The sequence below is a fragment of the Notothenia rossii genome (genome assembly GCF_949606895.1).
Source record: "Notothenia rossii genome assembly, contig: scaffold_94, whole genome shotgun sequence".
Classification (NCBI taxonomy): domain Eukaryota; kingdom Metazoa; phylum Chordata; class Actinopteri; order Perciformes; family Nototheniidae; genus Notothenia; species Notothenia rossii.
The window spans coordinates 63552-85000 of record NW_027639637.1 but is presented as its reverse complement, the minus strand read 5'-3'; the positions used below and the strand labels follow the sequence as shown (position 1 = coordinate 85000).

Genomic DNA, 21449 nt, shown 5'->3' with positions numbered 1-21449 from the left:
TAATTTTAGTGTGTTAGCAATCGAGAAAAACTGTAATCAGGAAAAAACATGACAGGATTCCTCAAATTGAACTTAACTTCTCACTTGATATACATGAATATACAAGTAACATACATTTTAAGGTGATGAACATGAAATGAATGCCCTGAAGCAAACATTTAAAATGTCCCAGATCAAATCAATCTGTGTGATCATCAGAGACTAAGGAGGTTTAAATAATCCCAGCTGGAAACAGGAAGAGCTGAGGGCGAGTAAAGAGCGCCCCCTGCTGCATTTATCAAGAACAACACTGTAGATATTAAATATGAGGAACACCAGAGTAGATATCCTCTCTGTGTATCTGGAGAACTGATCATGAACACAGCGAGCTGAGAGACGTTTGGCATAAATCATAACATGTATCAACATAACAACCCTTTAATACGTCTAATTCAATCATATTTACAGTTTCATTAAAGTGTGTATTGAACTTTAAATCAACAGAAAGTTCCCATCATGCACTGCTCTCTGAGAGCCTTCAGTTTATGATGTTTCCACCAAGCCTTAGAGATTCAGTGAGGAGTTTAATCAGAGTTTTAAATATGAAATATACACACCGCTGCACACTGACAGTGAGCAGAGGAGTGTGTGTTTGTTTCAGAGGAAACATCACGTGACATGTATGAAGGATTTATGTATCATGTATTTCAGATCTGTAGATGTTTCTGCTGATGCTTCTCTGTTGCTGTCGTTCTGCACCTGTCCACCAGGTGTCCTCATTTCCCATCCTGCAGTGGAGACAGTGATTGAACACTTTGTAATAATACCTGTCTCTACTGTGAAACTCTCACTGCCTCAACAAACACGTGTTTCCAGTTCAATCTGAACCTTAGTCTCTATCTGTCTGTTCATATCTCACTTAAAAAAAAGATCAAAAAGGAACTCAAACTTGAGTTTTACAGTTTTCTGAGGGACAACAAATGACGTATTACAGATCTGAAGTCACCAGCCTCCTTGCAGCACATTCAAAATAGGATTTCTGTATTAACAAATAACCACAGGTTAAAACAAAGTGGGGCTGAAATCCACACACTCACTCTCTCTCTCTCTCTCTCTCTGATAGTGAGTGTGTGAGGAGGTCGGTGGTGGTGAGCTGAGAGCGTGGTGAGGTTTGATGGTAACTTTTCGTAAAAGTTTTCTCTTTTTTCTTCCTCTACTTTGTTCATTGTATGATTGTTCATTGGTCTTGTTTGTTGTGAGTGTAGTTTAGTTTTTCTTACGTGAGGGAAGCGTGTTTCTCTGCAGGGGTGGCTTCCTGTGAGATGTCCCTGCGGCACGGGGTGAGGGTGATCCCTCAGGAGAACAGCACGGTGGAGAGTATGCTGCTGGCGGTGGGGGAACAGGTGGGACACGGAAACATCTCCTACGCATCCCGCATGAATAAAGCTGTGGTGGTTTTTGTAAAGAAGCAGGAGTTGGTAAGCCAGTTAATTGAAAGTGGTTTAAACATAAATGATGAGTTTATACAAGTGTCCCCGCTGGCAGTGCCTTCTACCCGGATTACCATAGCGGGAGTCCCTCCATTTATTCCCAACGAAACGCTGGAGAAAGAGCTCAAACGCTACGGGAGAATGGTGAGAGGTTTCGGCACGGTGAGTCTGGGCTGTAAAGACACCAAGCTGAAGCACGTTCAGTCTCTGCGGAGACAGGTGTTTATGTTTTTAGACTGCACATCACTAACACTGGATTTGTCTTTCCGTATTAAATATGAGGAAGGTTTCTACATGGTGTATGCGAGTGCTGGCAGTGTCAAGTGTTTTGGTTGTGGTGATGTGGGGCACAAGAAGATCGCTTGTCCGCAGAGACTGATAGCAGCACTTCTATTGGAAGGAAATATTGTGAATGAGAGTGGAGAGGGAACCAGCGAGGTTGCTAGGCCCGTGCGGGGAGCTACCGGAGTTACGGCCTCTGTTTCCGGAGCTGACGTAGCCTACTCGTGTCTGCAGCCGCCGTGCCCGCCGTGCTCGGTGCAGCCGTGTGCGCGGCTGCAGCGCCGGGGGCCGAGGTGCCCGCTCCTGCTACACCCGTGCCCGCTCCCGCTGTACCCACACCCGGTGCAGACGTGCTCGTGGCCGCCGTGCCCGCACTCGCTGTGCCCAGTGTAGCCTTGTCTGTGCCTGTGTTGCCCGCAGCAGTGGTGCCAGGCGGTTTTGTGTTTGGTCCCATGATGGCCGTTAAAGCCGCAATGTCTGTGGGTGTTAAGCCGTTGTTTGCGGGGATTAATATGAAAGCAGTTGTGGAGGCTGAAGCTCAGGTCAGGGCTGGATGCAGAGAGGGTGTGACGGAGTGCTCAGAGCAGGAGCTGCAGGTTGTCTCTGGGAAACAGGCTCAGCTGTCACAAAAACTGGACAGTGAGGCAGAACAGGGGGGCAAATCAGCTGGTTATGATGGAGTAGATATGGAGTATGACCAGGGACGTCGGAACTATTTTCTGGGGGGGGGGGGGGGAACGGGATTTTTGCTGGGAGGGTCGGGGGGGAAACTCACACTATCAATGATTAACGAACTCGACACGTAGGCCTAATAGCCTAGGCCTATACATAACAGATATAGGCTACATAAACACACGCAGCATCTTAATTGTTACGAAAATGTATGAAACAAAATGAATTAATGAATTAATCAAGCCTTTATTAAGGAACATACTGTAGCCTAATAGGCGATAACATAGGCCTACAGCATTCAGAAAATCAACAGAATAATACAGCCTTTACGAACATAGGCCTAATGGAACATTCAGAAAAATAACGGTTTACTTTGCGCTCGTAAGGGCTTTTAAACTGTTCCAAAAGTAGACCTTCTCTCCGTTGTTCTGCTGATAAATTCTTTAAGCAGGGTCGAGACATCGCATTCATCGAGAAGGTCGCTATGCGCATTCATAATGGCCAAATGAGTGAGTCTCTCCTGCTTAATAGTATTGCGCAGCCACGTTTTCAACCCGCGCAACGCCGAGAACGAGCGCTCGGATGCCGCGACAGAAATGGGCAGAGCCAGACAGAGCTTTATGAGCCTCTCCGCTTCCGACAGCATGGAGCGGGATTGGGGCTGCAAGGTGTGCAGAATGGCCAATACATCCTGAATGGTTTTCACTTCTCGCCCCCTACACACGTCGCTCAGGATGTCCAGCTCAAGGCTTAGCTGCTCTCTTGAAAAGGAAGTCAGTTCCAGGGAACCCACATCCACTCGTTTCCCTTCCCAAAGAAGTTTGGCAGCTTCCATTGATCCAAGGGCTGTGACTTTGGTGCCTTGCAGTGACCGAGCCACGGATTCACATGGCGTAAACATGGTAACGCAGGCAAACAAACCAAAGACTGTGCGCGTAGTGGTGCCCTTTTTGAGCAATCCTGCCACTTTGGCACGCGTCTCCCCCTTGACAATCCTGTCACTCTCCAAGGTCCTAAATGTCTGCAGCATCTCTCCATAGCATGCCAGCAACCGTGACAGTGCCACAACTCTGACGCACCACCGAGTTGGGCACAGGGCAAGCAGGTTGATCACTTCTCCACATCCAAAAAGAGACTGGTATAACGTTTTTCTCTTTGCTGAATCATTAATCACAACTGTGACTTCCCGAACAAAGTTCAGTGTATCGGCAACAAGGCGCACTTCTTTTGCCACTTCTTGCAACACTAAATCCAGAGAGTGGTTTGCGCAGTGGACAAACAAGGAGTCAGGACATGTTTCCTTTAATCTTGCCTGCACTCCCTTGAACCTCCCTGACATGTTGCTGGCTCCATCAAAACAGTAGCCTTTCAGCTTCTCCAGCGGCAGATTTAGCCGAACAAGGACATCTTTAATGCACAGAAAAAGCATCTCGGCGGTTGTGTCTGGAGCGTTGTAAAAGCCCAGAAAGAAATTCTGGACTTCAAGATTGTCATCTGCAAATTGTATACTGCATGAGAACTGTTCTTTTCCACTGACGTCGGTGGTCCCATCAGCAGTTAAGCCGAAAAAAGGACTTTCGGATGCTTTGGCTCCGATTTTCCTCTGGATGTCATGGGCAAACAGCTCCAGAACTTCATTCTGGATGCTGCCCGACATCCAATTGTCCCTCCTCTTCATCCAGTTTTGCAGGTCAGGATCAGCGCGTACCCTCTCGACCACTAGCTGCCACAACACCCCATCCCGATTTGCAGCTCCTCTCAGAGGGAGTCCCTGGCGCCCCAGGAATCTCACGCTGCTGAAAACGAGCTCCAGCATTTTCCGGGCTGTTATTTGTTCTTTAGCAGCAGCCTCAGACAAAAGCGCATTAATTGGCGTAGTTTTCAATGCAGCCAATCTTTGAGTCGCATCTAAATGAATGCGTGTTTTCTCGTGGTCTCTGATTTTCTCCTTTGCTTTTCTCCAGTTTGAAAAGCCCGTATCTTTCAAAAACGGACTGTCAGCTTGTTCTGACCCGACCAACTTGCGCTTGACAGCTGACCTGCACACACCACACACAATGCCATCACTGACCGCGATGTATTCCAGCCACGGCCACTCTCTGAACCAGGCGGCCTTGCAGGAACGAGTGAAGTTCTCACCCAACTTCTTGGCAGGAAAATTGTAATCCTGTGGTGGTTTGCATGATATTGCCTCTTCTTGGCTAGCACCGGGTGCTGGTGGTGGGCGCTGGGGAGGGAGGACGAGGCCGAGGGCCGCCGGGCCCTTCGGCTGCCTGCTGCTGCTGTCCGGTTGCTGGCACACAGCCTCTAGGTGTCTCTCTCGGACGTTTAGCTGGGTCGGGCGGATTTGTAAAAAAATCTGAAATTCGTTTTTGAGACATAGGCTAGTTCTAGCTGGCGTAGTTGAACTCAAATCATGTAGCCTATGCATATGCTAAAAACAAATGAGAGCCGCGAACACAGCAAACATAAAAAAAATTCCCGCTACTTTTTTTTTTTTTTTTTTACACATAGGCCAACGTCACAGTGAGCTGTCAGATGCAGTCTGCATAGCAACAGCTATGCCATGCCAGCCAGGCTGCTGTATTGAGCCAGGCAGGGTGCATATCACATCAAAAGATCTGTATTAAGAAATACATGTAAGTCAGACAAATTGAGTTTAAATTCAGAATCTTTATTTTTATTTTTTTAACGTAGGCTAATCCTGTGATTCCTGAGGCTGACGGGAGGGGGTGCTGCCGCACCCCCCGCACCCCTAGTTCCGACGTCTATGCTTGGAGGCTGTCTTAAGGTATACACAGATGGACTTGGACATTAACAACGATATTCCGTAATAAGTCTGGCAACAATAGCTGGTTTAAATTATTTATTCGAGCAACTCGTTTGTCTTGTTTTAGTCCTCGCTGTTCGCGTCCGGATATCGCCATCGTAATCACAACCTCACACACTGGTACTGGATGTGCATCAACGTGTTCCTAAGAAGCCAAATATACCAAAGGATATATGTAAACGACAGAAGAAAGCGATCGAAATGTGTATTTCAGTCGAAAGCCACGCACCCCACTGAAACGGGTTGATCGGGAAACAAGTTGATCGGGAAACAAGTTAATCCGGAACACCGGTCCAATTTATTCATTTTCAAGCTTTCGTTACTGAGCACCTCTCCACATAAAACACACTGAGGCCGCTCCTCTCCATTTCTAACAGCTTTTGTGAAGCCAACGTTTAAAAACTCCTCTTTGTATCGTCTTTTTGCCATCATGTACGATCGGGATTAATCAACAGACAATAAACAGACAGCGCGAAAACTTTCGCGGGGGACGCGTCAGATCAGATACAAATACAATCTTTTATTTTTAGTTTATTTGTATTTAGAAAATTAAATCATTCAATATACAATGCTATATTGCATAATTTCATTTTCAAAATACAAAAATTATAAAACAATTGTAATTGCAACGCAGCCATCAGCTCTGACGCTGTGTGTGTGTGTGTGTGTGTGTGTGTGTAGCAATGCATTTAACTGGCGAAATGGGTCGCGACCCTGAGTTTGGGAAAGGCTGCTGTAGTTTATGCAATTTAGGCCTATACATTGTTTATGTAATTTACGTGCCAGTGTGTCCATGGTTTGAGTCTGTGTGTGTGTTGAGTCTGCTTTTTGCAGTAGAATAACTAAAGTAGGATTAAGCATATCGGTAGTTTCTGTGGACCTGTCTGCCCGTTTTGTGAGTGCACGGCGCGCGTGCGCACTTGTGTGGCATTGTTTGGGATGACCTAATTAAAATAGCGTCCCCCCAGTAAAAAAATCCCCACTGCACCACTGCCGAGAATAACCAATAAACATGGAAAAGCAGCTTTTAGTTATTATGCCCCAACAATTTGGAACAAACTGCCCAAATCGTGCACGTCCGCCGAAACACTTCCTATTTGTAAATCCCGACTAAAAACGCACCTATTTGCCGCTGCTTTTAATTGAGCTGCCCATACTCACACTATAGTGTGCCTTTTTAGTCATGTACCTGTTGTGTTTATTTATTTCATTACCTTTGCTTATTATGCCTGTTTTTAAATGCCTTTTTAATAATGTATTTATGCTGTATTTGTTCTTAAATGCCTTTTGCTTTTAATCTGTTAAGTAGGCTACTTTGAATCGCCACGTGCTGAAAAGTGCTATATAAATAAAATTGCCTTGCCTTGCCTATAAGAGGTTCATCTCAACAGGAAAGCAACAGAAAGCAGCAGTAGCCTAATATATATTTATTTAATAAAGTAGAAACATGTGTTCTACCTTTACATATTTGAGACTGCAGAGACCTCAGTGCTGACAGTTCTGTTTTTTGGTTTTCATGTCTGAATATGTCCGTTACAACAGGAGTAGTTCACAGGACTCTGGTTCACAGCTAGAGACAGAGGGGGCGTTTCCACTATCAACGGCAGATTGGTTAGCAGTAGCCAATGATATAAAAGTCCTGATGTGAACCTTGTGAGTACGTGTACACCCCCCCCCCTGTGTGTGTGTGTGTGTGTGTGTGTGTGTGTGTGTGTGTGTGTGTGTGTGTGTGTGTGTGTGTGTGTGTGTGTGTGTGTGTGTGTGTGTGTGTGTGTGTGTGTGTGTGTGTGTGTGTGTGTGTGTGTGTGTGTGTGTGTGTGTGTGTGTGTGTGTGTGTGTGTGTGTGTGTGTGTGTGTGTGTGTGTGTGTGTGTGTGTGTGTGTGTGTGTGTGTGTGTGTGTGTGTGTGTGTGTGTGTGTGTGTGTGTGTGTGTGTGTGTGTGTGTGTGTGTATTCCCGCATTCCCGCACAAGGTTGCAACATTGTTGATTAATACAAGCACGGAGACACCTGTCTGCTCTCACATTCCCGCATTATGTTTTGCGGGAACCAATCTTTATTTTTTTCAAACTCTATCCCAGCTGGAAAATTTGGGGCAAGACACAATAAATAAAGCTTTCCCAGTTTGGGTCCTTATCACAACTGATCAAGATGGCCAAAAGATTCTCTGCTCAGAGGGCCTTGCAAATGCTCTCGTTCGAGTTTCAGGTTTCACCGCGGCTATCAACTGTGTTTACTCCTTTCATTCAAACAAGACGCGCTGGAGAGGGGGCGGGGCTTATATCCATGCAAATGCTTTGGGAGACACCAACTACAACAAAATGAACATATTTTACCGTGATTTAATTGTAATAGACGTTTCAAAATGATGCCGAAGTAACAGCTAAACTAAAAATAAGTATTTTAAATAATCTTTCGAGTTGAATATTATTTTGATTCAGTTCAGCAATTTATTTGGATAAAATATTTGTTTTCACATGTATACATATTTTGATATTTGAATCCTTAACTTATTCAGATTCAAAACAATTATTTTTCAGTTTCAAATCTTGTTTGTTCTGGTTTCACATTTGTTTTTGCCTTCAGAGTCAGAGAGCACCATGTTAGTCTCTTCTGTCTGCAGTTGCTTCTTGCTAAGCGGGAGTTGTGTTGAGAAACGTCTCCTTCTTGTTAACCTCTTGGATCAGCCTCTTCACAAATATGAACACAGTTTTTCTGAGAAACTCATGATTTTTAGAGGTTCTCAAACTTTTTCTCTCAGGCCCTAATTGGGTAATTGGAAATATTTTCGAGCCCCCCCCCCCAACCCGGTTCCCACGTAGATTGGTGGATTTATAGTATTTTTAATCATGAGATAATAAGAATGACCCACATTCAGTCAGATCAGACTGTTCACTCACTCTCCTGCTGTGACTGATCACTCAGAGGTGGAAAGTAACTGCACAAATGTGACGTACTTGTTCTTTACTTGAGTATTTCCATTGTATGCTACTTTATACTTCTACTCCAATACATTTACTTAACAGCTTTAGCTTCTTGGAACAAAATGCATCTCTAAAAACAGTGGACTAACTGTTTGAGTTATAAAAGACTCCAATTATTTAAATATTTTACAAAAAGTTTGTCTCCATGCTTCATGCAGCAATATTTTCTATAAATGTCACATAATATGTGTTATATTAATATAATTATACACACATTGAGGCCATTATTCTGCACAATGATTACTTTAAATACTTTAAGTACATGTTGCTGATAATACTTTTGTACTTTTACTTGAGTAAGATTTTGAAGGCAGGACTTTAACTTGTGATGAAGTATTTTGACAATAATGTATTGGTACTTTTTCTGAAGTGAAGTATCTGAACACTTCTTCCACCTCTGCAGTGTAATTGTGGAAGAAGTGCTCAGATAGGATGCGAAACCAGTTTGAAAATAACGATTCAGAGCTGATGTCGACATATGCATACTTCTGCTTTTCTGAAAAAGCTCAGTTCAGTTCAGGTGGAAAACACAGAAGTCATGTTGTCCTGATTGACATTTTTAAAAGTCTTCACTGACACTGAGAGCAGTGCACTTGAGCCAGAAAGGAGAGTCATACGCTGCAAAAACTGTATTTGCATGGGGAGTCGTAACACCTAAACAAACAACTAAAATTCATTTCAACAGAGAAGTTATATTAAACATAAACTGCTATTATATTGTCTGCTATATTGATACCATAGACTGTATCCTACACTACTCGTTTCCTTTGTGGTTGGACGGTAATGAGAGTGAACAAATCACGAGAAGAGGCAAACAAAGAAAAAAGAGAGGGTACTCAGGGGGCTATTATACTGGTTTATTATTCTTAAACCAGCAAAAAAAGAGAGACGGACCCTATTGAATAATATGAACATTTATTCAGCTGCATATCTGTGATCTTCTTTTATATTTAAAAAGCGCTATTTTCATCGATTTACTTGAAAAATATGCTCTTTGAAGAGACTGGTTGGTGTGGGATGACCATGGCTGTAGGGTGAGTGTCTCTGCGGATGCTTTTCTCAAAGCAGCTCTCCAACAAAATCCCCTGCAGAGGATGTGGTTGGAGGGGTGTTGCCTAGTGTTCATAGTTAACTTTCTTCACACTCAATAAAGTCTAGGCCGCATGTCAGCACTGCTTCAGCTGAAGGAAGCCACTAAATGGAAAACTCTGTGAATGAAGACATCCAAGGTAATGAATGGATATATTAAAGTTTAAGTATTTAGCCATATAGTTGCTAAGTTTCTTTTGTAACCAGATGTCCCTCTGTTCTCTCTTCAATAACCCTGAACAATGTGTAGCCTACATACTCAGGCTTCATTTTAAAACGGCAGCTACTTTGCACATGTCCTGTTTATAGTTTATCTGTGTATTTTAAAGTGTTTCCTCAGGCTTGTGCTCACTGCGTTTCAGTTTGTATTTACAATGGCAGCTTCTTTGCACACTTCATAATGTGTACATGCTGTTTTCAGTTGTGGTTTTATTATTATAGTGTTTTCTAAATAATTATCTATATTTCGACGTTGTGTATTTTTTACATTGTATCAAATATATGCTTTTATTGTTAATGTGTATATAACAAATTGCAAATGTGATGCAAATTAGTCGCTTTTCGGCGCCTCCCGCTTTTTTAACGCTGATTTGGGTGACTTGTGTAATTCGTGGAGGGGGGGGGGGGTCTGTCTGTCCGTCCGTCCGACTGACGGACGGACGGACAACTTCTCACTTCAAAAAACAAGAAGAAATCTAGATCGCAAAATAATAAAACAAGCGAGCGCCTGTTTTTCCTGGCCAAGGACAGGTTCATTGAACACAACACGAGCGTAACGTGTCTTCACCATAGGTCTTTACGTGGTTATGTCTCGTCTGAAAGGAGTAACGGAGTGCATCAGAACGCCGCTCCAGCTCTTCAAATATTGCAGTACCCAAAAGGAGCCGTACACATGCCGCAGTGTTTGCGAGGCTGTGTCTTTAGTTGTAAGCACAGTTCTGATCTGTTGTTATTAGCATCTGGTTAGCTAGCTATGCTAATGAATATAAAGAGCGTTTCTACAACCAGGTGGAAGAGAGCTCTCTCCTGAGAGGCTCAAATAACTTCAGCTCGGTGAGGTTAAGGCACACCTTATTATGATCATTATAGTTATTAATGAGACATTAGAGACTACATTATTAACAGGTATAAAATACTATATGACAGTAAAAGTTCACAGTTCTGTTTCATATGGGTGTTGAGAGATGTATCCATAGATCTCCTCATGTTGCTCTCAAAGTGCACCAGATTGATGCTTTTAACTTCAATATTTAAAAAAAAATCTTCCCGGGGGAGCATGCCCCCGGACCCCCCTAGAGGAGGTTAGGTCCCCCCCACTTAAATCATGTTCACATGGATAGGATACTAAATACATTTGCACACATCTTGTGTCCATATCTTTCTGTTTTGGTGGTCATGCCACAACCGTGCAATTGAATGCATGCATGCGTCAAACATGATTCATGTTAAGATATCTGGATTGAGAGGTTGCTTTTTCTTTGCACAGCATGAAATAAAGGCCAAATGAATGGGCTGTGATTTTAGTTTTTTTAAGCAGAGGTTGAGTTCAATCATTTGTACGGCCCTCGGAGGATGTTGTACAAATTGAAAGGAAAAAGGTCCCCCACCCCTTCTGTAAATAATAATAAAAACCCTTGATTTATAACTTAACATCTCTGTCTCCTATTGATCTGAGTAAATTATAAAGAACAGCCAGTTAATTGAAGCATTATAGCACAGGCCTTTGTCAGATGGTATATTACGCTGTTTTTTTTCTGCTTCGAATAGTTCTCTCTTTTTTCACCATACGTGTGTTTGCATCACTGATATAAATGTACTTTATTTTTGGATTTTTCTGTCACGTCTCCCATAACAGTCCTATTTGTATTTGTATTTAGTTTACTGTGTATTATTCTTTCTGTGGATCTGTATGCACCACATATACCAAAGCAAACTCTTTGTGTTAACCTACTTTCTAATAAAACCCATTCTGATTCTTGTTTTACGGAACCCCTAAAGAGGCTTGAACAGAAACACGAGAAAGTTTACAGTGCATATATTATCTGAGATATATTTCGAACTCGGACTTCATTTTAGGGATATTTCAGCCTGGGGTTTTGTTTCAGCACCGGACCAGCAAAACAGGTGTGTGCACCAGTCTGCTTTGATCTATGAATTCATGTCCGTGAATCTCAGACTATCTGCAGCCCACTAGTGTTAATTTCGTTGACTAAAACTATGACGAAATATGTTCGTCAACGACCTTTTTTTCCATGACGAAAACGAGACGATGACGAGACGGCACCGACGGCAGTAAATAATAACTGTAACGAAATTATCATGCAATATCGTTGACGAAAAGTGACGAGACAAAAATGTAGTTAACTAAATAAAAACTATGCCAAAATCTCTCTTTACTTTCGTTGACGAAAAATGAGGAGACGAAATATTATCAAAGATAACGTTACATATCTGATAGTCAGTTTTTCACCCAGCAGTTCCATTTCCGGTGCTGCGGCTGGGCAGCAGCTGTGTGTCTGTGCTGCACGCGGCGGTACATTTGAATTACACCGGGCCAGCGGCACACTGTGAACTGTCAGGAAGACTCGGGTCTAACCACGGTCGGCGTCATGGGTGGGCATTCGCGGGCCATGCCCCCTCAAATTAGTCACTGTGCCATAGCCGTGGGAACATGTTTCAAATGGGGGGTGCTGTGGGGATGACACCAGGGCCGGTTTTGACCAATTTGCTGCCCTAGGCAAGATTTTAGCTGGCAATGAAAAACCTCTACAAAAGACCACTACACTACAAACAGAGAAACGTATTGATATGGTGGACAGCTTATATAAAAAGGCTTCAAATGTATTCAGTATTGCATGAACATGTTTTAATTGGGGGGTGGACTTCACATCCTCTAGGGGGGTCCCCCCCGGGAAGATTTTTTTTAACATTTTAAAGTAAAATGCTTCAATCTGGTGCACTTTGAGCCCCCAAACTAGAGACTGATCTAGGGGATACAACTCTAAAACACCCATGTGAAAAAGATCGGTTTGCATTTTAATAATCAAATAAGTATGTGAACATATCCAATAACCTACCATAGCAAATAACAAATAAATGTAAGCTAACTTGTTTTATTTTTGTGGTTAATTTATATCTTATTTTATCAGTTAACATTTATTTATTTATGCATATTTTTAAATATCTCCAGTTTTAAACAATATTTTTGGTTAAATGTCCTATAGTAGGCCTATACATTGGAATGATTTCAAACCTGTTTTTATTTATCCTAATAATTATAAAGGAGTGCCTTGGAAATATTTGTTTCCATAAATTGTGATCAAAACGTTTGAGACCCACTGAGATAATTTAGACTAAAGTGAACTATCTAAAAACTCAAGAGTCCTTTACCTCACTGAGCCTCTCGGTCTGACAGGAGAGCTCTCCCTCCACATTATTGTAGAAACAGCTTCTTATATCCGTTAGCGCAGCAGAAGCTAACAACATTCCCCGCTGGTACCGGTGCACCCCCTCTCTCTATCTATCTATTTCTCTCTCTCTCACGCTGGCTGTGAGCTGCGGGCGCCTGATAAGCCAACATCCCCCACTTTCATCACTTACAGCGCCCATCGTACAGGGCAAATGGAAAATGTAACCGTATTATATTTGTATTTAATCTTGTGGAAGTGCAGATCCCCTGTCCTCCACCAGGGGGTGCTGCAGCACCCTCAGCACCCCTACTTCCCACGGCCCTGCACTGTGCCCCCCCCTGCCAGGCCAGGCAAGCCCTGCCACTTTGCCGTTTTTTTAATTTATTTTTTTATCATATTATAAGTGAAAACGTTTCCACTAAATCTTTTTTGTGTGAAATAAATCAGAAATAAAGAATATAAATAAAAAACACACCTGAGGTGTGCTCACTGGTGATTGGTGTGTTTCTTGACCAATGACCCCGGCCTTTGATTTGTTGTTATTAATTCAAAAAATGTGCGCATAGTGTTGGAGATTTGGAGGATGTTTAAAACCAACCTCGTCTCCGCGTGTCGTTTGATAAGCTGGGTGAATTCGTGAAAAGGAAGGGATTAAGAAACACCAGAATACAAGTTAAACAATAATCTTGCTTTAATGATAAACAGTAACGATACAAATACAAAGAAATCACGAAGCACTCTGCAGAGTACTCCGGGCTCAGGTTCTACCACCGTGTGAGACAGGTCTCAGGAACGGCCGGTGAAAAACAAGAGCGCGAACCAAAGGAAAACACAGGCTTTCATACTAAAACACAGGAGGAGGTGTGTGCCTGCTTTCCCCCAGAGGTCATCTTATTAGGAGAGACCAACACATGGCCTGTCGCACCCAATCAGTGCGACACAGCAGAAGAAACCCGGAAACAAAAAGTCTCTTTCAGTTTGACGAAGACCAGACACCTTTTGGTGTCTGGTACGAACCGGCTCTCAACAACAAGTTTCCTTATCTTATTTCACATCTTGTGGCCAGCACACACACATCTCCTTTATGGCCCTTTGTCCCTGAGTCCATCTTCCCGCCTCAGGCTGCCACACACAAGTTAAAAGTATGTTTTAAGATATAGTTGTTATAGTTGGCTAAATATACGTAATACATGTTAATTACTTTCATATCAATAACAACGAGGAACACATTACCTATGCTCTTAAGCAGTATTAGAGAAGCTTTTCAAATAGTCAAACTTCACACAGGCCTACCTTCCATTTGTTTGAGCTATTGTTCACATCTTTACTTCAAATAAAAGGTTTCACATTGTATATTTCCAGCTTCCTTTACACATACTGTTATTATTAATACAAAGTAACCAACCACACACATCTATTGAAAACAAGTCGATTCCCCTGATAATTGACATGCTGAAACTCTTCGGAATGTGTCCCCTCCCCCAACTCTCTCGTCCCTGTCATAAAAAACTGCTTCCATTTCATATAGAGTAATAAAAGATGTTTAAGCTAATTTCTCCACAATGTTTGTAGCCATTTAGTACCCACACATGAAAGAATAAGAACAGAGGTATAGTTGACCAGTAATCCTGTAGCACATATATTTTACTGCAATGAAAACACACACACATCTGCTACAAGATTGTGTAACGCACACCCTTCTTTTACGAGGGAAACATTCCAGAGTTTCGGCCCTATCTCCAAATAAGGGTGTCCCCTGCTCCCATCTCTTCTCTAAACACAAGGACTTCACCTCAATATATTGGGGGAGGGAAAAGATATTTTGTCCCTTCAAATTTAACACACATGAATATATATAAGGTGACATTAAAATGAATATACCAGATTGAACTTTCCTGCCATAACACGTTACTTTAATACTTCAAATAATTCAAATAATCCTTCAATTCCCCCTTTTTGGTCTCGCTTCACGAGACCAACACACATAAGACATTTGAAACAAAAGTACTGTCATTCTTTGATACTGTGTCTGTCCCCCTTCATTAAACCTTTGGGAACAGAAAACAACCTCCAATGACAGTGAAGAAACAGAGTGAGAGCCTGAGTGCCAGAAAGCAGCATCCTTGCGTGTTGTTGAATCATCAGGGCCCCCCCCCCCTCAGCGGAATACGCCAACAAGGGCAGCTGATAGGGAGGGGGAGATGCGGCCTTTCCTTCAAAGGTGGAACTGATGAATCTGATCAGAGAGAAGTAGACTCCTCTGCTGCCTCGAGAAGTCCCCCAGCCCGCTGACGCCTCCTTCCAAGTCGTCTGCTGTAGGGATGTCCGCGAGGTCCTTCTCCTCCAGTCCGCTGATGCCTGCTTCCAAGTCGTCTGCTGTAGGGATGTCCGCGAGGTCCTTCTCCTCCAGTCCGCTGATGCCTGCTTCCAAGTCGTCTGCTGTAGGGATGTCCGCGTTGACGATAGCCAGGTCCATCCTGATGTCCTCCAAGGTCCTAGCCGGAGTGTTCCTCGCCGCACACTGGCTCCAGTAGTACCAGATGTCCCCCTTTGCTCCTCGGCGGACGGCATGAGATGTCCTCTGGGTCACTCTGTAGAGGCCGGAGAACCTGGGGTTGAGTCACGTAGGCCTGACGACCTTCAGCCAGACGAACTCCGCTGTGTCGGCCTCCTGCTCCTCGGGTCCCCCTTTTGGCGTCAGCAACCTGTGTGGAGAAATCTGATACCCACCCCTCAAGTCTACGCTCAGTGCTTCTGGGCCCTCAGGTGTTTGACCCACCGCTGGTAGGCCACTTCAGAATTCTAATACTTGGCCTGTGTCAACAAAATAAACCCCAACATCTTCAGGTGAACTAAATAACATATCTCAATAGCTCTGAATTCCTGACAAGCATCTGTGTTATTATAAATGAAATCCTTGAGATCCCATTTAAAATCTAAATATAATATGAACTGCTAATGTCTCTGGTAATGGAACAAACTAATGTTATGGATTAAAAACAACTAAAATCATGATACTGACAAAGTGAATAATTTCCAGGTGAGACTGCTTCTACCTGTCACTGCTTGGATATTATCAAGCTGAAAAATGAATACAGAAATCCAACATACTGTCATCAAATGTCTTTCTATTATGACTTTAAATTAAATGTACATCCCCATAATGATCTAAACAGTCTATGGCTTTTACTTCTTTACCAGGCTAGTTACAAGATGTTGTCTAAATTAAATTCTATCTCATTACATTACTATGTTTTAACTTAGCTGTAAAATGTTCTTTCTACATTTCAAACCTCAGTTACTTTAATACCTGTTGAAATATTACAAAATTGTTTTCATTATCACAGTTCACCTTCTCTGGTATTCTCATTCTGGAATTACCTCTCTCAGTAGCCCCTTGGCCACTGATTCTGCATCTGTGTTACCTGTTATAACTCAATCAATATTAGAAACATGTCAACATTCATCAAACAGTATCTTATCCCCAGATATGGAGCAGGTTAAATCTAAAACTGTCAATCAATGGTCAGATTGAACATCTGAGTTGGGGCGGCAGGTTTCTTCCAGTCCCTAAATGAAAATATCCCACACTCCCCCTTTTTACACATGTAAACATGTGTAACAAACTGCTGTATGGGAAGAAAACCTTCAGGTAACCAGTGTTTATAAGAAAATACCAAACATCATTCACAAAAGTATATCCATCATCTTTCACAGTAAACACTCCAGGGAAAATAAGTGTTCATTTCCAGCTGGCAGTCCTAAAAGAAACAGAATCTCTAGATTTTAGTTTGAGTTTTACATTTGCAAACCGCCAACTCCTGTGGGAATTAGAAACGGGTCACATGTGCGTTTTTCCAAATGCGTGGAATTGTAGGAAACCTGTGTTTCCCATGGAGCTCCAAAGTAATGTATTAGTCCAAAGACATGCTCGGTTAGTTATTGTTTTAGAATCATGCAGTTACACTGATCACATGCAGAAATTCATTCACACTCACACTGTCAGGTTGTAAAGTCAAGTTTGGTCAGCCCCAGAGTCAGTCATTGATAGTGCTTTTCTCAAGTCACACTGTCAGTCAGGGTCAAAGGTCATTTGGTCTCAGTTTCATTGGCCATGTGTCGTGCTCTGCAGAGACTTTGATATTTCAGCATAGGCCAGTATCCTTTGTCTTCAAAAATCAGTCATATATGGAGCGCCATCATTTATCAATTCACGATCACCACCTTAAGTCAGATATCTCTAACTTGTCATCGGGACGGCTGCTTCCCACATTTCCTGCAACTTGGTACAAAACTCACTTCATAATAGTACTACTACTACTGCAATTTATTTACACCTAAGTAGTATTAAAATGTCTAAGAAATCTAATTCAGAAACTTGTGTACATAACTATTATCTTAAGTCAAAACATTACTAGGATCTGTGTAGCTCTGCATTTCATAGCTCATTATACTCATTTATCTTCAATTCCGGTCTACTTAAAAACAATGTTAAACTCTTTAGCAGTGTGTGGAACCTTGGGTGTCCGAACATGCAACCATCACCCTTTACTCTATCAAGGATTAAAAACAGTTTCCATCCTAAAGCCCTCCTATGGCAATAACTATGCCACAATGGTGAAATCAATATTGTAACAAATGAGATCACTACTTTATTCACACATGAATAAAAATCTCTTGAAGAATGATTTATTAATACGATGGAAAGATTGAAGAATATGGTTCTACACTGTGCTACTCCAAAACACCCCCTGCTTAAAGTGTAGTGCATACTTCCCTCATGTCTCCCCCTTTAACCCTCAGTGTGTTTTTAGGATGATTTTCTCATTTTACATTAATAGTTTCCTCTTTACTGCTATTTTGAATTTACCAATTGATTAATTCATGGTTAATACCTCTTTTTATCTTTACTTATTTATCAAGTCAATTCAAGTTCTTTAAATGTGGTGTCTTCTATGTGCGTTTTGTGAATAAGTGTGTTTATGTGTAAACTCACTCATTCCCGTTTTCCTTTTCTCCTCCCCTGGTTGTCTCAAGCCGTGACCCCGACCTCCTCACTTCAAATCGACTATGCCAACTCCTCTGATTCTGTCTTCTCTTCAGTCCATCAGCTCTTGAATCCATCCGCTGTAACTGTTTTAGGCAGCCTTTGGCCCAGTCACATCTGCAGCCCACATCATGCCACTGTTCTTTGCACTGCTTTGCATTTCATCTCCTCCTTTACAGTCTCTCTGCTGCTTTATGGAGGGCGGATTCTGCTCTCATGTCCCCCACTCTGCTCCTGTGCCACATCTCGTGGCTCAGCTTCATGCCCTGTCTGAGGGACTGATGAGAGTATTTCTGTATGTCAGCAAGCGGTTCGGTTCTGGATGCCTCAGGTGGAGACGGTTCAGCTCCGGTTCTCTGTCTGTTTGATGGAGAAGGAGGAGCCTCCTTTTGGGTTGGGTCTTTTGTCTGCTTGGAGGGACGGGGTCGTAGCCTTTCTAACTCAGAGGGGGAGTCCAGATCCCGGGACGCATTATCCATAAGAAATCTAGCACACTGAGATTGAATCAATCCAACCCTTTCCACTCTGTGTCTTTCTAATCATACTATCTGTCTTGGTTGCTAAATGCCATCTAAACAACACCATTAATGTCTACTAATGATATTACAAAAACTCCCTCTATAAATTGTTTCATCCATTGTTACATATCTACCCAACCTGACTCTTTCAGGAAACCATTTTCTTCCATAAATTGAAATCCCTGTTTCAAGCATCACATATTTCACACACTACGAAAGAACATCTCCATACTTTCTCCAATATTTTAAATCCCACTGTTACTTAGAACAATAGTAAACCTGCAGAGCACACTGATCAGATCACAGTAATATAATTTGACTCAAGTGTAGGCCCATGTATACTTTCCATTTTACTTATTACTTTTGGTGAATATTTATTTATATTGTCTAAATACCTTGTCTATGATGTGCAAAAAGTTAGAGTATAAAAATGTGTTTTTCTCAATGTATTGACACTCCACGGATTCTTGAGTTTACTCATCTCCTGGTGTTGTCGTTCCTAAAAATGTTAGCAAACACAAAACTCCCACTACAACATTTATAGATAAATTGATCTAGCAAAATGAACTCTTTTCTAATTCAAAATGTGACAAAAGAACAATGATTTGTCTTTCAGAAGATGGTGGTCTAAAAGAATGACTCTTGACCTCATGGGGTCAAATAGATTTAGCCATGAGGCGGCTGACTTTAAAATGAACTGGGACAAAGAAACCACATGCATGTGGGTACATTATAGTCTAGAAATATAACACAAAACAACACGACTTAAAAATAATAACAATTCAAATGACTTCTGGTGAAAAGCATGAAGAACAAAACAACTTAATCTACTCTCAATGTTCATGTACACCATCACTGTGTATTTAATCAGTAGTTACCGGTTGTATCCTTAATCAAACTATTTCACCATCTTCACTTATTTTAGGTTACTCATTCAACAATATGACATTCTCCCGAATAGTAGTTAACTTTATATAACTTTTACTCTCTATATTTTAGCAACAACCTTACTTTTCTCTCTCTCTCTGTCTACTTTCCAAAACATCTCATTTCTCCTGACCACAAGTTTCTCATAAATCACCCCTTTGTGTAACCGTGTGAGATGGCTGGAGCAAAACCTCGTGCAGGACCTCTGTCATGCTTAAACATTAACAGATTCCCTCTGACAAACTTACAAAAACCTTCTCTTTACTTTCTACTCTTTTGTTCCTGTATTTAATATAATTTTCCCCTTGGAATATAATTAAGTACAATCCTTAGTTAATGACAAATACCATGAAATTCACAACGCAATGCAACGGTATCAATCAGTTCTCAAAGACTATATTTAAATAGCAGCAAATCATTGTTTCTTATTTATTTCAATATATCTTCCACTTCAAATCACACCTTGATCTGTTAATTTTCTATGTATTTCACTCCAACCTCAGATCACTAGAGAAAAAAGCAAGCAGACACACTCCGGGCTGCTGCTGCTGCTCTCGAGAGGAAAAAGGGTGGGGGGAACTCTCACAGAAAAATACTGACACCCCCTTCTCTCTCCCCTGCTGTAGCTCTCAGCCTCTCCTTTGGAAAAGGGGGCTTCTTTCAACAATTAACACTTCTGCTATCCTTTTATTCAATTTTTTTTTGCTTGAACCCACTGTCCTCGTAAGCTCTTAACTCACGCTCCTCTCGTTGAAATTCTCCTTTCATTATGACTTCGTATCTATTCATCTGACTTAGGCTGTTTCTGTTACCAGTAAATATTCACAGAAAAAATGTTCCCCGTACAGTCTATTCAGCTTTTATTGTCCGATGTTTATTCCAACAAGTTTAGCAAGCCTCTCAGCGCGCTTCAACACCGTCTTTCAACGATGTGACGCTGACGTAACCCAGGCTTACAGAATTCTTTATCGTGACGTTTGGCTTTATAGATTCAACCCCCACAGAACAAAGGATTAATGAGGTCCGGTCACTTCGAAATTGCTTTTTGAAGGTTGCGTTACTCTCCTTTGGATTTTACTTATAACTCAACTTCGATTCCTATGAACCTAAGAATTGTTATTCAGATTCGTCTCCTGGATGCCGTCTGAAAACGGTCACTGGACGTCCCCCAACGAGTCTTCAGCCGTCTCCTTTCTGGAAAAAGTACGGGGCCTTTCACCTTCGTCTTACATACCTCGTTGATTCACTTTTATGTTATATAACTATATATACCTATCTAAAATATGTATTTGTATATTCCAACGCAACAACTATGACACCGGAATATGTCTCTGACAACTCTAAAATTTAGTTTAGCCAATTACAGACCTTCGATAGAAACAGGCTTGTCTGCTCACCTTTCAATTGTAGGATCCTCGTTTTAGTTGTCAGAGATTATTCTAGGCCTCTTCTCCGGACCATTCGTCCGCTTGCCGCTGGTGGTCTCTTCCCCGAAAACACCCCACTCAGACACGTCGGGTCACCACTTGTTGGAGATTTGGAGGATGTTTAAAACCAACCTCGTCTCCGCGTGTCGTTTGATAAGCTGGGTGAATTCGTGAAAAGGAAGGGATTAAGAAACACCAGAATACAAGTTAAACAATAATCTTGCTTTAATGATATACAGTAACGATACAAAATACAAATACAAAGAAATCACGAAGCACTCTGCAGAGTACTCCGGGCTCAGGTTCTACCACTGTGTGAGACAGGTCTCAGGAACGGCCGGTGAAAAACAAGAGCGCGAACCAAAGGAAAACACAGGCTTTCATACTAAAACACAGGAGGAGGTGTGTGCGGGCTTTCCCCCCGAGGTCATCTTATTGGCAGAGACCAACACATGGCCTGTCGCACCCAATCAGTGCGACACAGCAGAAGAAACCCGGAAACAAAAAGTCTCTTTCAGTTTGACGAAGACCAGACACCTTTTGGTGTCTGGTACGAACTTGCTCTAAACAACAAGTTTCCTTATCTTATTTCACATCTTGTAGCCAGCACACACACATCTCCTTTATGGCCCTTTGTCCCTGAGTCCATCTTCCCGCCTCAGGCTGCCACACACTAAATATACGTAATACATGTTAATTACTTTCATATCAATAACAACGAGGAACACATTACATATGCTCTTAAGCAGTATTAGAGATGCTTTTCAAATAGTCAAACTTCACACAGGCCTACCT

The 21449-nt window shown here is 42.1% G+C and overlaps 2 protein-coding genes and 1 long non-coding RNA gene across 4 annotated transcripts in view; 2 read left to right on the top strand and 1 right to left on the bottom strand.

Moving 5' to 3' along the window:
- The window catches only part of LOC307027567 (uncharacterized protein), a 49911-nt gene extending 43104 nt beyond the window's left edge, over positions 1–6807 (bottom strand). The window contains exon 1 of the mRNA XM_079695840.1: positions 6712–6807. The gene's annotated coding sequence lies outside the window, so the exon portion shown is untranslated. The remainder of the gene's footprint in view (positions 1–6711) is intronic.
- LOC307027568 (uncharacterized protein) overlaps positions 1348–21449 on the top strand; it is a 39378-nt gene continuing 19276 nt past the window's right edge. The window contains exon 1 of one of the 2 annotated variants that reach the window (XM_079695842.1): positions 1348–1382. The gene's annotated coding sequence lies outside the window, so the exon portion shown is untranslated. Of the gene's footprint in view, positions 1383–9387; positions 9466–21449 lie in introns of those variants that run through there. The other variant, XM_079695841.1, reaches the window with a different exon arrangement.
- LOC307027572 lies at positions 13353–16898 on the top strand. The gene is made up of 2 exons (XR_013804685.1): positions 13353–15067; positions 15131–16898. It is a non-coding gene; the product is annotated as an uncharacterized lncRNA (long non-coding RNA).